Below are 15,521 nucleotides of genomic sequence, written 5' to 3'. Positions count from 1 at the left end.
ATGACCAGATAACGGGGCAGCACAGTGCCAGGGATGTGGATTTGATTCCAACATCGGGTGACTGTCTGTGTGGAGTTTGCGCATTCACTCTGTGTTTGCGTGGGTTCCCTCTTCCTGATTCTTCCCACAGTGCAGGTTGGGCCATCGGAAATTGCTCGTGGTGTCCAGGGATGTGCAGCTTAGATGTGTAGGCCAAAGGAAATGCAGGGTTCCAGGGAAGGGGTGGGTATGGGTGGGATGCTCTTTGGAGGATTGCTGTGGGCTCGATGGGTTGAATGGCCTGCTGTAGGGTTTCTATGATAATCTGTGTTTGTGGTGTTTGTTAGGACTGTGGCAAATTCCTCTTGTTCATTGAAAAACAGTGCTTAGGACAAGAGGGAAAACTGGGCCTCAATTTCCATTCTCTTCTGATACAGTGTCTTTCTGTACCTTTGCAAGAACATAGTGTCTTTAGGAGAGGCAAACTAGAAACATATCGACTTGCTCTGTGGTCAGTGCAGAAGGAGGCTATTCAGCCCATCAACTAACACAGTTGTGCAAAACCAGAGATATTGATCTGTGACAGCTGCCTAAATTGTATGGGTAAGTCTGGGGCCGCAGTCATTCTATGATGGCAATCCCAGATTGCAGCCCGTGTACAGCTCCCTAAATGGTGGGAGCCTCCTATTGGCTTTTATGCAGTATCGGCCATTGATGTCAAATTCCCAGAAGGTGTCCTGTTTTCAAAAGGCGGTTTCTTCGTCAGTTTCATAACACCATAAGAAAAGCCGACAGGTGGGCTGACTGTCACCATCTCCGTCTGGGCTTAATGTGAGCTCACTCTCTGAGGTGATGGGATGGTGTTCTATCCAATCCCCAGACACCAATGCAAATTATTAAAGAACCGTGACATCTCAGTACTGCAGGCTTAAATGATAGGATGTACTCTATTTCCACAGTGTAGAGAACAGGAGTCTCATCCTGATACCATTTGACATCATCTTAAAATAATTACCTGTGTTACTTATTGAGTTAGTTGATCACTTGTTGGCATGGCAACTTCTCTGGCATTTTACAAAAAAGCTTAAGTGACTTCAGTGTTTAACTTCATTCCCGCTGAAGTGTAAGCTTTGTAATTAATTGGACAGCAGACTTTGTCTTTTCGGTTCACGTTTATGTGTCCTTTCCTGATGACGGGGATTGGGAATGGGGTGGACAAGATGGCGAGATGTATTGTGTGTAATGTTATTGACACTAAAATCATTGGTGACGAAGAACTGATGACATCCTGTCGACAGCATCGAGATGAACAGGCAGTGACCTAGTTGTGGATATTGGATGAGGGAGTCGAACTAGCAAAGGCGATAAAAGGAGCCCTTTGTTCTTTGGCCTTTCAATGGGGTGTTGACCATTCAGTTCAACAAAACCACATTGCCTATACTCATGGGAGGTTTGAAAATCGCATCTTTTTATTTATTCATTTGTGGGATGTCAGAGATTTAGGGAGAGGGGTGGGACTGAATTATTTGAGACATCAGATTCCCTCCCCCACCACAGCAGGAATTATGGGAGGAGGGAATCTGATGAAGGTTTTTGCCTGAATCGTCGATTTTCCTGCTCCTCAGATGTTGCTGACCTGCTGTGCTTTTCCAGCACCACTCAAATCTAGACTCTGATTTCCAGCATCTGCAGTCCTCACTTTTGCCCTGTGTGGGGGAAGCCTGCTCAGGGAAACACCAGCTGCCTTTAGTCATTTACTGATAAATGAGTCATTCAAAAAAACAGGGGCGGGGGGTGGAATTTCCCCACCTCTTGGAAATGCAGCTCCACCTTCGAGAGAACTGCTGACCAATCGGAGACTATGAACTCTGCAGCAATGCGAGAAGGTGGGCTGGAGTGTTGAGTGTGGCTTTAGTTCAGCATTTGGGGTCATGTTGCTGGGTGCTGAGGGTTAGGGGTTTAAAGAGCTGAGGGGGGATGCAAGTGACCCTTGATGGGGTTTGAGGCATTGGCGGGACGGGAGAGGTGGGGGGGGGTTGTGGTGGGGGTGGGAGTGGAAGTATGTTCAATAGAAATTTGAGACACCTCTCCAAGAGGTCCAGAGACCCAGTTTGGAAGGGCATGGATAAACGCTTGGTCCATTTCTCCAATGGGTTTTGAGGGCCCATGATAGAGGGGCTTCTAACTGCCCCCAACCCACACAGATAACCTTACGGGCTTAACTGCTTCGCTTGGGAAACTTGGGCTTCCAGTTCAAATTCTGATCATCCCCGTATGGGACGTGTTACAGCATACCTCTAAGGGAGGTGGGATTTGAACCTGGATCTCCTAGCGCCGGGACACTATCCCTGCATCAGAAGAGCCACTGGTTACAATGCTCACAGCAGCAGCAGGATGAGGTCTTTTTCATTGGGAATCGATTGCCTGCTCAAGGACTTCAATTGGACCAGCCTGCACCATCCCCTCCACTGGGATGCAGATAGAGTATCTGCAGCAATAAATGCCTCCCATTCATCCCCTATCCACTACTCCTTATCATCATTCCAGCCTTCAGTCCCACTGGCAGATTTACATAAACCTTAACCTTTTGAGCCTAATCAACTGAAAGTTCTGCCTCCAGTTGTTAAAATCTAGGGTTCTCAGGAATTGATTTTTTTTACTGTCACATGTACCTAAGTACAGTGAACAGTTTTGTTTTGCAAGAAGTACAGGCAGATCATACTGTACAAAGATCATAGGGTGATGGAACAGAGCAAGCAATACAAAGTTACAGCTGGAGAGAAGGTGCACAAGAAGCAAGATCAACATTAGATTTGAAATTTGAAGCCCAGGTACCTAAGGGCTTTGATTTAATTTGATTTATTATCGTCAGATGTGCCAAGATACAGTGAAAAGTATTGGTTTGTATGCTATCCAGGCAAATCATACCTTCCAAAAGTACATCAGGGTAATAGAACAGAATGCAGAATACAGATTGTTCTGCCATCATACGCATTTCGTTAACACAAATTTGCTGGAACGTGATTGACTAATTGGAGACACTGCTTCTAAAGCACGAACTTTTAAAACCTATGTTGGCTATAACGCGATCATATCGCCAACACTTTAAGCGCTGTTTCTAAAGCACGATTTTTTGACAGTGTGGGGTTGCACAAGGATGCAGCCATTGCATTACAGAAGAACTGACAGTGTAGTGTTACAGCTACAGAGAAGGTGCAGAAAAGGTCAAATCTAACACGTGAGATGTCCATTCATAGCAGTTGGGAAGAAGCTGTTCTTGAATCTATTGATATGTATTTTCAAACTTGTGTATTTTCTGCTTAATGGAAGAGGGTGGAAGCGAGTATAACGGGGTGTAAGGTGTCTTTGATTATGCTGGCTGCTTTACCAAAGCAGCAAGAAGTATAGACTGAGTCAATGGAGGGATGACTGGTTTGGCTTTTGGACTGGGCTGTGTTCCCGACACTGTAATTTCAAAAGATGTATGAGGATAATCTGCTGAGGACAGCTCGCAAAACGATGCCCAGCTCCAGCACCATCTTCTCAGGCTGTTGTGTTTGGGGCACCTATAAAGGCAAGTCAGAGGAAGGATGTAATTAAACTGGAGAGAGTTTAGAAAAGATTTACCACGGTGTTACTGGGAATGGACGGTTTTAGATAGAAGAATAGACTGAAAAGACTGGGACCTTTTTCACTGAAGCATTATTGAGGTACATAAAATCATGTCATAAAGTGAATGACAAAGTTCTTTTCCCTTGAGTGAGGGAGTTCAAAACTAAGGGGCATATTTTTAAAATGAGAGGAGAAAGATTTAAAAAGGACATAAGGGCAACTTTTGTTTTCCACAGAGAGTGGTCCGTGCATGGAATGAACTTCCAGAGGAAGTGGTGGATGCAAGTACAGTTACAACACTTAAAAGACATTTGGATAAGTGCATGAATACAAAAGATTTGGAGTGATAGGGGCCAAGCTCAGGCAGGTGGGACTAGTTTAGTTTGGGATTATGGTCAGCATGGACTGGTTAGACCAAAGGGTCTGTTTCCTGCTGTATGACTGTATGACTAATGCGGAGGCGCCGGTGTTGGACTGGGTGAACAAAGTCAGAAGTCACACGGTACCAAGTTACAGTCCAACAGGTTTATTTGAAGTCACAAGCTTTCAGAATGCTACTCCTTCATCAGGTAAAATGGAGGGAAGCGAACAGAATTTATCAGAGCATAGCTAATTGGAAAATAATTCCAGGTAAAAATTCGGTGCCTTTGCATTTCCATCCACTTCCCCTGAAGAAGGAGCAGCGCTCCAAAAGTGTGTGATTTCAAATAAACCTGCTGGACTATAACCTGGTGTCGTGTGACTTCTGTTTGTGACTTGAAGAATGGGAATTTTACAATGTGGCCTCGCTTGAACAGGAGCCATGGCTAGTTTGTGATTGCAGGGGTTGATGGGTAATTACGAGTTAAGACACAGGCAGCAGTGTTTTGGAAGACCTCTAGTTCATCTTTGCATACAGGGTACAGGAGCGTCGCCAGTAGTGTGTTGGAATGATCAAGTCTGCAGTGAACAAAGGCAAGAATGAGGGTTCCAGCAGGAGAACTTGGTCAGTGTTATGGAGGTGAAAGTGAGTGTTAATATGTGAAACTTTACTACACTGGTCTTCTTTGAAATGATACACTTATCACCACCTTCCCTAACCCAAACTGAAAATGCAGGATCCATGACTGGGAACATGATAACAGAATCCCTACAGTGTGGAAACAGACCCAACAAATCCACATGGACCCTCTAAAGAATAACCCACCCATGCTCCCCCACTTTATTACCTATATTTACCCCCAACTAATGCACCTATCTTACACATTCCTGAACATTATAGGCAATTTCGCATGGCCAATTCACTAACCTGCACATCTTTGGCTGTGGGAGGAAATCAGAGCACCCGGAGGAAACCCACGCAGGCATGGGGAGAATTTGCAAACTCCACACAGGCAAACACTCAAAGTCTAGAATCAAATCTAGGACCCTGGTGATGTGAGGCAGCAGTGCTAACCACTGGGCCGTCTCCAGTTGACTGAGCTTGGCGGGCTATTGAACTTGTGACCTTTTAGGCTTTTCCAAGTCCAGTCTGCCCACTGCGTGGCTCGCTGGGCTGCAGGAAGCTCAGTTTTATTAAAAACAAATTAAATTTATAGACAGCAATGTTCCCCAAACGTCTCAACCTAATGGCCGCACAGTTTGTGACTCCACGGATCAGAGAGCCACACTCTCAGTATTCATGTGGCAGCCTGCTCACATGCAGCTCAATTATTAAGAAAGGAAAAAGACACAAAGGCAAAAATGCTAATTCAGTCCATAAAAAGGTTGAATGTTATTATCATAAGCGATAATTTGTAGTACAAGCTACAATACATGTTAAAGTGAGATATTTTATAGGGCAACTAATGGACCGATGCTGCAAGCATTTTTATTACCAAGAAATATTAATTTGCAGTATATAGAATTCATTAACCCCCCTCTGGTATTTTTAAGGATGCTGTTTACAGTTTCTAAACCACGCAGATTCAATATATGTATCAGCTAATGCATGCACCGATAGCAGAGGCTCCCTCCGTGTGAAGTATAATGATCTACAAAGCCAGAGTATAAATCTGCAAATGGCCGAGCCAGTTTCAAATACAAGAGCCTTTCACCCACCCGAGTGCTACTGTACTGTACTTGACGATTCTTCTAATTAGCTCACCACCTTGGAAATTTCCTGTGTGTGGCTTCTCAACAGCAAAAAGGCTCAGTAACTGTGAAGATGATGCCAATATATTGTGGCGTGGACCGAAGGGTCCCTGCTGTATGACTCTATGACTGTGTGTGTGTGTGTGTGTGTGTGTGTGTGCACACATGAAGGGTGTGTACTGATGTTCTTGACATGTGGCACTGAATTAGAGGCAGGGTCTTTCTAGTCAACAGACGGACTGACTCCAAAGGCTAAATGAGAGTTTTCAAAATAACTTTTGTTCTATATTGGCATCAAACGTTTGTATTGTGGTTGAGATCCCTTCTAAAGTCGTGTATCCCGTTCTGGTCACCCAGTTATAGGAAGGAATTTTATTAAGCTGGAGAGGGTTCAGTACAGATTTACCAGGATGTTGCTGGGTATGGAACTTTTGAGTTAAAAAGAAAGGATGGATAGGCTGGGACTTAAGTCCCTGGAGCATAGGAGGTTGAGAGGTGACCTTATAGAAGTTTATAAAATAATGAGGGATATATGTAGAGTTAATGGTAGTCGTCTTTTCTTGGAGGATTTCAAGACTAGGGGCATATTTTTAAGATGAGAGGAGAGAGATTTTAAAAAGACATGAGGGGCAAATGTTTTGCACAGAGGGTGGTTCAGATATGGAATGAACTTCCATAGGAAATGGTGGATGTGGGTACATTACAACATTCAAAAGACAGTTGGATAAGTGCCTGAACAGGAAAGGTTTGGAGGGATATGGGCCAGGAGCAGGCAGGTGGGACTAGTATAGTTTGGGATTATGTTTGACTTAGACTGGTTGGACCGAAGGGTCTGTTTCCATACTGTATAACTCTATGACTGTATGTGTGTGTGCACAAAGTAGTGTACATGAAGTATGTGTGCTGCAGTTCTTGACATGTGGCACAGAATTAGAGGCAGGATCTGTCCAGTCAACAGATGGACTGACTCCAATGTGTGGAAGGCTGAATGAGAGTTTTAGGAAGAACTTGAGTTCTGTATTGGCATCAAATGTTCAAAGGTAGCCCAGTAAGTGTGTAATGTACTGTAAACATAGCTCAGGGTGACATTAAGGTAAAATCTTGGATCAGAGCAGGGCTCCATTCTTAATAAAATGGCAATAATTGAGCAAGGACTTGAATTTGTCTAAAGCTTTTCATGGCTTCCCATCTAAAAGAGTTGCTTTTCTCAGGTAGGTAAATGCAGGCTGGCAGTTTGCAAGGGGTAAACTCCTACCACAGAAAAGTGCCAAATGACCAGTTGACCTATTCCCAGTTGTGAAAGGTTTGAGAACCAGAGGACACTGAGATAAAGTGATTGCTGAAAATAACTAACAACAACATCAGCAGAAAGCTTTTTATGCAGTGAATGTTTAGGGTCTAGAATGTATTAGAGTGTGTGATGGAGATGTTGGGTTGTCAGAAGGGAATTAGATAAGCAACTGAAAAGGAATATAAATTGATAGGGGAGGAAGAAAGGGCTAACTTGCCATTGTGGAGAGTTGATATAAAGTAGGCCAAATGGCCTCCTTCTCAATTCTTAGAAACATCCGGCCCTGTACACTTGCTCCCAACAGAGGCATGGTACCTCATCTGTCAATGCAGAAGACTTTACCATTTAAATTGATGGAGAATAAGGTGTAAAAGTAAAATAAGGTGCACCAGTGCTCAGATGGGCAATCTGCTCAGTAGGAAAATGATAGATCACCACAATAGCCAGGACCTATAGTCTCGAGAAGGCCTTTTAACTAATGCTGCTGTTGTGCTATTTTCCTAACAAAGAAACTTTCCATGTCTTTGATCTTAATCCCTGGTCATGTCCCTATTGAGCAGATTTCCCATTTGAGCACCGGCACACCTTACCCTCCACTGATTTAAATTCCAGCCTAACCATCTATGGAAGTGTGTTCATATATTTCTTGCCAGCAAATGGATTAAAAAAAAATCAAGGAGCAATTTTAGTTCTCAAGATTGAGTATGTCATCAGAACATGGAATGGCTGAGGCAGAGTCCAGACTACCTTAAAGTGAAATTTGAGGGGAAAGGGAATAAAGAGGCAGAAGTAAAGGCACCACACTCCAACCATTCCATTGGCTGCTTTCTGATGAGAGAAAGAGATATACGTGGTGGTAGTTTAACCTGGGGGTCACTATACCTCAGATGGAGGGGAGGAGCGTGAGAATCAAACCCACACAGTTACGAACCCTCTGCATAGCAAATCAGTCATCCAAGCAACTGAGCTAACCGATCCCTACGTTTTTGATGACGCTGTTAAATGAAATCGGGTAGAAGGAGTCTGAGCACATCATGGACCAGATGGACTGAATGGCCTGTTTCTGTGCTGTTAATCCTGTGTAATGCCTTGTAACAAGAGTATTGCATTGGTAATGTAGATGCCAACCTAAGACTTCATCAAACTGTGCCTGATCCTCCCACAGGTCATAGACGGATAAACATATTCTGTTTTTACCAACACTACCATCCCTCAACTGAATGGAGTGTTTGACACCTTAAAAGAACTCTGACTGTAATTTTATTCGATATTGTTCTGCTAGGTTTAGATGGTGCAAAACAGTTTTGTCTTCTCTCAAGCTGCAGAGAAATTCAATGCAGAAAGCCTTGAAGACTTATCCCATTGTTTTACTCATAATTCACTCTGATGGTATGCAGAAAAATCATGAAATCGTTATTAGAGATATATTCGCGAGCTTAAAATTTGGTTCCACGGTATAAATCACAGCTAGGGCTGTCAGATGCTGCAATCAACAGACATATAAGTGAGATTTAAATTGATGATCATTGTGTAATGTGGTGTTCAGTAGTATTGCATATTTGTCTATCTATGCATGGGCGTCAGCTGCCCCAAACTGCGTTAGACTTAAAATATTAAGACAGATTTAAAAACCTTTGGTGGGGAGTGGGAGAGTTGGGCCTGGTGACTCTGCAGGGATTAAACTGAAGATAAGGTCTGGACAGCAACTTGAGCAAGTGAACGGGAGTGGCATGGTGCTGAAGCAGGCTGTTCAGCCCATTGCATCTGCACTGACTCACTCTGAGAATCTTCAGAATCTCCTGCCTTTTCCCCGTACATGGTATCGATATCAAACTGCAAGGTTGGCGAAACTTCCCGGGACCTCCTGCCAACTTTGGCAGTTATTTCCGTCAAATAGCTGCACCTCATTTTAATGTCAGGCTCAGCCAGCGAGCCCTTAATATGAAAGGGTGTAGTCACTGGAAGCAGAGCCAGGTAGATCTCATTGATTCTCAGATCCCTGATTGGGGTTGTTAATCAGGGCTGACAGAGAGTCTCCTCACTCTGAGGAATGGCTCTGAGCTGTTGATCAGAGCCCATGTACCATGCATATGTAAGTAAAAGATGACTTGGTGATGGGTTACTAGCCTCTGAGTAGTTGTTTCAGAAAACCTTTTTAGGAGGTACAGTCTTCAGATAACATTATTGAGGCACCTTTTCCACTTGGAAGCCATGCAAATCCAAACCACGTGGAGATTTTACAAGAAGCCCCTTTGTCCTTTTGCCAAATGGATTGTAGGAACATGTGCAAACTCATTCTACCTTTTATGGCCAATCTAAAAACCGCTCTGTTCACAGCCTGTGCCCCAGGTCATCCACACCAAAGAAAAACTACTAATTTCACATTTAAAATTCACCATTGATCAAGCATAATTGCAGAAGAGAATGAAGGGGGAAATTTCCTTTGCAAAGTCCTGGCTTCATTTTCTTTTCCAAAGCTGCACACAGTCGATTCTGTTATAACGCGTCTTTCTTCAATGCAAATTGAAGAATTTGGCCCGTTATTTGTAACTTTCTTACCTGGATTGGCTATAACGCAATTCCGGCTGTATCAGTTTAAATGACACGATGCTATTTTCTTATAACCTGAGATCACACGAGAATGGGTCTGTTCCGTAATATAGAACCGACTGTATAACCCCCTTGTATTTCCTCTCTTTTTAAAGCAGTGTCCATTTTTCTTATTTTTAGTCCAGGGTGGAAGAAGATGACAAGGTTTCATCTCTTGCCATGAAGCGACAGCAAGCATTAAGAGAGAAAGGCTTGCATTTATATAGCACTTTTCACGAGCGCCCTGATATCTCAAAGCATTTTACAGCCAATTAAGTACTTGAAGTGTAGTCCCTGTTGTAGTGTAGGAAGCACAACAGCTAATTTGTTCTCAACAAACTCCCACAAACAGCAATACGATAATGACTAGATAATCTGTTTCTGTGATGTTGATTGAGGGATAAGTGTTGGCCAGAACACAAGAGCAAACTCCCCTCGATTCTTCTTTGAAACAGTGCAATGGGAGATTTTATATTCACTCGAGTAGGCAGATGGGGCATCCATTTCATGCCCCATCCTAAACATGAAAAATCGCACCCTTAGTAGTGCAGCACTCCCTCAGTATTCACCAATCCACACAGTTAGCAAACTCAGTTTCAGTCCCATTGTCTTGAGCAAGCAGACTAAAGATGGCAATTCCAACAATGCAGTATTTCCTCAGTACTGCAGTAGGGTATCTGCTTTGGTTTTTATGCTCAAACCTTGGAGTGGGATTTGAACCCAGAGCCTTGTGGTACAGCAACAGACCCTTTTCAATATACAAAAATACTACAGATGCTGGAAGTCAGAAACCAAAACAGAAATTGCAGGAAAAACACAGCAGTACTGGTAGCATCTGAGGAGAGAAAGCAGAGTTAATGTTTCAGATCCAGCATTCTGAAGAAAGGTCACTGGATTCAAAATGTTAACTCTGCTCTCTCTCTCTCTCTCTCTCTCTCTCTCTCTCTCTCTCTCTCTCTCTCTCCATAGATGCTGGCTGACCTGCTGAGTTTTCCCAGCAATTTCTGTTCTCACCTGTCAATACGGTGGGTCTCGAACGAAGTGAGATGTGCGGATTGTGATATAGGTGTGGGAAGGGCAGTGGTATGAGGTATATTAGCACTTTGGGTTGAAAGAATACTGTTAACCCTTCCCCTACCTCCGTTGCAATTCTTTTTGAGTTTTGCTGGTTTTGTAAAGGGCTATTTATCAAACTGCTAAGAGAATTCCATCCATTCTTGGCACACAGGTGAATATACAAGACTGTTGAGCAGCAGAGAAATGGAGGGTATGTAGCTGAATCACAGACTTGTTAGGGCGCAGAAGGAGGCCATTCAGCCCATCACGCTCACCCTGATTCTACCACCTCATACCAATCTCCTGCCTTTCCCCATCCCCCTGCACACGATTTATATCCAAATAATTATCCAATACCCTCTCGAATGCCTGAATTGAAGCTTTCTCCATTATGTTTCCAGGCAGTACATTCCACATCCTAGCGACTAAACCATATGAAAATTTTGTCTGGTAGCCGTGATGGAGAGGTGCCAGTGTCAGATTGACGTGGACAAAGTCAGAAGTCACATGACACCAGATTATAGTCCAACAGGTTGATTTGAAATCACAAGCTTACGGAGTGCTGCCCCTTCACCCGATGGTGAAGTATCTGATGAAGGAGCAGCATTCCGAAAGCTTGTGATTGCAAAAAAGCCTGTCGGACCAAAACATGGTGTTGTGTGTGATTGTTTCACATCACTCTTGCTTCGTTTGCATGGAAACAGGCCATTTGGCCCATCGGGTCCACAACGACCCTCTAAAGAGCATCCCGTCCAAACCCACCCCACTATTCCTGTCCCTGCAACTCTGCATTTCCCATGGCTATTCCACCTAGCCTGCAAATCCATGGATACGATGGGTAATTTGACATGGTTAATCCGCCTAACTTGCACACCTTTGAATTCAATACACTTGTGTTCTTTTTGTCTCTTCCTGAGTGGGAGCAGCATCTCCTTACATTCTCCACCCAGCTTGTTTGTGATTTGTAAAACCATCAGCGATAGTGAATTGTGACCACCTTTCCCTACACTCCTTCCCCAACCTCCCCTGATCTGTGGTAGCTTGAACTCTGAGTGAAGGAGAGAAACCTGTATTACTAAATAGCTATCGGCATGTCAAACATCTAATGGCCTGCTTTCAGCCCCCACCCTTAGTTTCAAATCACCTTCGTCCACAAACGCCACCTATTCTCAGCTGTACCAATATGGGTAGGACCCTCATCACGTTTCAACAGGACCACATTTGATGAGAGATTTAAAATTCAGCTAGGATTCCCAATCTTGACCATGTATATGTTGGAGTACTGGGTAATAGAAATGAATAGTTCTGCCCATTACCTCCATCAGACTGTAAGAAACATGGACAGCTATTAAGCCCCTTGAGCAGCTCTACCATTAATGGCTGACATTTTTTATTTACTTATGGGATGTGGCCTATTCTGGCTAAGCCAGCATTTATTGCCCATCCCCAGTTGACCAGAGGACAGTTAAGAGTTGACCACATTGCTATGGGTCTGGAGTCATATATAGGCCTGACCGGATAAGGATGGCAGTTTCCTTCCCTAAAAGTCATTTGTGAAGCGGATGGGTTTTTCCAACAATGGACTCATGATCATTATTAGACTCTTAGTTCCAGAATTTTTTTTAATTGAATTCAAATTCCACAATCTGCTGTAATGGGATTTGAACCCACATCTCCAGAACATGTGCTGAGTTTACGGATTAATATTTGAGCAATAATACCACTAGATCCTCACGTCCACTTTCCTACCCCTTCCCTGTAACCCTAAATTCCCCGATTGATCAAGAATTTATCTATCTCAGCCTTAAGTATACATGAGGACTGTGCCCCCACAGCTCTCTGTGACAAGACGTTCCAAAGATTCAATTCTCTGAGAGATTAAGTTCCTCCTCATCTCAGTCTTAAATTGGTATCCATTTATTCTGAGACTGGGTCATTTGATCCAGGACTGTCACATGAGGGGGAGCATCCCCTTAGCATTCACCCTGTCAAGCCCCTTAAAGAATCCCATATGTTTCAATGAGACCACCTCCCATTTTCTAAACTCCAGTGAGCAGTGTCCGAACCTGTGTTACCTCAGCTCATAAGACAATCCAACCAAACTGTGAACCTTCTCTGAACTGCCTCAGATGAAAGGAAATCTTAAATCAGGGAACCACAATCATTCACGGTACTATTACACCATTCAGTGGCAGATATGCACCTGTCTATTTACCTTTCCATGCCCTTACCTAGCAAGAATTTCCCTCAGTCTCCATTTTGAAAGTTTGAGTTGACTTCTGTCTCCACGCCTTTTCAGGTAAGAATGAGCCTTCCAAATTTCCACAAGCCTTTATGTTGGAAACATGTTGTTTGCTTACGATCCTAAACCAATTTAGTCCCCTTTAACATTAGGTCCTCTTGTTCTTTATATTTGTTTGCTATCAGAGGAAGTTCACCTGTCATATCAAATGCTCATTAACAGCCATTGGCAGTACAGAATTTTACTGAAAGGAATGATGTGTTGCCAAAGCATTTAATCTTGGGAGTTGTTTAGCTCAGTTGGCTGGATGGTGATGCCAACAGCATGCGGACAATTCAGGCACCAAGTGAGGTTGCCGTAGAAGTCCAACCTTCTGAACCTTGCTGTTCAAGTTGTGAACCTCAGGTTACCCCAGCATTTTTTGAAATTCATTCACAGGATGAGGGCATTTCTGGCTAGGTCAGCACTTATTGCCCATCCCTAATTGCCCTATTAAGAGTCAACATTACTGTGGGTCTGGAGTCACATGTAGGCCAGACCAGGTAAGGACGGTAGTTTCCTTCCCTAAAGGGCATTAGTAAACCAAGTGGGGTTTTCCAACCATCAACGTTGGATCCCTGGTCATCATAGACTCCTAATTCCAGATATTTATTAAATTGAAATTCCACATTCCACAACGTTCAAACCTGGGTCCCCAGAATGTTACCTGGGTCTTTGGATTAAGAGTCCAGCGACAATACCACTGGGCCACCACCTTCCCTATTGTTGCCTCTCTATAATGAGAGAACAGTCCACCAGGACGCTGGCGATTTCACCTTTTCTCTTTAATCTTGTAGGAAAGATATCAGATCAGCAAATTTTGTTTGAGATTTGGCATTCTTGAATGTGTCCTGATGAGGAGGAGACAGAAACTCACGCTCTTTATGGCAAAGATCCTTGTTAGGATTTTAAACACCTCTGTCATGTCACCCCTCAATCTCTGATTCATGCCACTTCGATGAACCTGCTCTTGCAGTCTAACAGTTGTTCTGACAAACCTTGTTGAGTCAGAGTGGAGATGACAGCATCTACGGTCAGTTATGCTGCATTCTGGGCTTCATGAGTGAAAAAATGAGGGAGGCATTCTACGCAGACAAAGTTAAACTCTAGTGCAGGAGTTCAGATAAGGAGAAAAGGAGACTGAAGTGGAAAGGGAGAGACAGGCATTGTAATATTTTACACATATAAAATTCTTCCTTCAGCTGTTTACCATGAACTGTTGCACACAGAGTCCTCTTGGCAATTCCTGACTGGGAGCTTATTAAACAAACATGAAGATAAATTCCTGGTGAAAACAAAATTCATAAAATCGATGCAATAAAGAAAAATTAAATGTGTAGAAGCTGACAATATTTAAATAAGAAAATGAGTTGATCATACTAATTTTATGTTGGTTGAAAATATATTAATTTTTACTTTGTTTAAATATCTCTTATGGCCAGGAATTTAAAATCCAGATATCATTTGAATAATTCTTCTGAGTTACTGGTGTATTCCCTCCCTCCCTGTAGTTGGCTGTATTCATTATAAAACTACCTAATCTGATCCATGGGCTATTTTTGAGATGCTTAATCTAAACTAAAATGAATTTTAACAGTGTAGTCTCTCTCGTTTTATGCCTGTGTGTTTTTTTTTCCATATATAAAATATTCTGTGTGCTTAACTGTAAAACAATTTATTCTGTACTGCAAATGAGAATGAGGTATTTCATCCTTATCCTACATTATCAGCTGGCACTCCTTATAAATAATTGCATTAAAGTTTAATATGGCACATGTATAATGTCAAACTTGTATTGAACAGTTTCTCTTAGAGTGAAGTGCAATAGCAAATATTGCTGTATTTAATATGCCAAGGCCCTAGAAGTCATTTTTCAAAGCTCTTTTAATATGAAAGGAACAGTTCCATTAATGTTTTCGAGCTACAATTCAAGCCATCCTTTGTTAACTGTCCTCGTTGTTAAAAATAAAATAAGAGCTATCTTGTAACAGAGCAACATCGGTTTTAATTATATTCTGTCTGTTTTTTGCTCGCAGACTTTTTTTTGAAAAAGAAGACCTCTGGGGAATTGTAAATGTCGCTATTTTAAAATTGTTGCTGCATTACTTCTGAGGAAAGTCAAACATACTTTCTCAAAAAAAAACAAGGCACTCTTTGGCTCTGTACTGTAACCTGTTTTGCCTGGCCCCTCTTTGTGTCAAACTGGATGGCGAATGTCCATGAATTTGGACTGGAGGCAATGTATTCATCACTGTCCAGTTTGTTGCACACTCTGTTTTGGGGTCCGCAATGCAGAATCGAGTTGGGATGGCCTCACCTTACAAAATAGTGGCCTAACAGTTTGTTGAAAAGAAGTTGAGTTGCGCCAAATGGAAGTCACAACATGTCCTGCATGTCTAAAGTCGCTGTGATTGAGCAAGGTTGCACAGACCCGAGAGAGGGCTGATCTGAAGGAATCATGGTCCCGGCACTGGCATGACTACTCTTTGTCCAATTTCCAACCAGGTGAATGGTGCCAAGTCCCATTGCATTGATTACTTGTGGTTGGGCCCACTGGAACCATTCACTGTCACCAAACCTCCTTACTGGTATCAATCTAAG

The 15,521-nt window shown here is 42.9% G+C and overlaps 1 protein-coding gene across 33 annotated transcripts in view; it reads left to right on the top strand.

Annotated features, from left to right (window-relative positions):
• celf6 (CUGBP Elav-like family member 6) overlaps positions 1-15,521 on the top strand; it is a 974,597-nt gene that overhangs the window by 82,391 nt on the left and 876,685 nt on the right. The window lies entirely within an intron of this gene.

The sequence above is a fragment of the Hemiscyllium ocellatum genome, chromosome 42 (genome assembly GCF_020745735.1).
Source record: "Hemiscyllium ocellatum isolate sHemOce1 chromosome 42, sHemOce1.pat.X.cur, whole genome shotgun sequence".
NCBI lineage: Eukaryota > Metazoa > Chordata > Chondrichthyes > Orectolobiformes > Hemiscylliidae > Hemiscyllium > Hemiscyllium ocellatum.
Note: the sequence above shows the minus strand (reverse complement) of the source record. Positions and strands in the feature narration are given on the sequence as shown.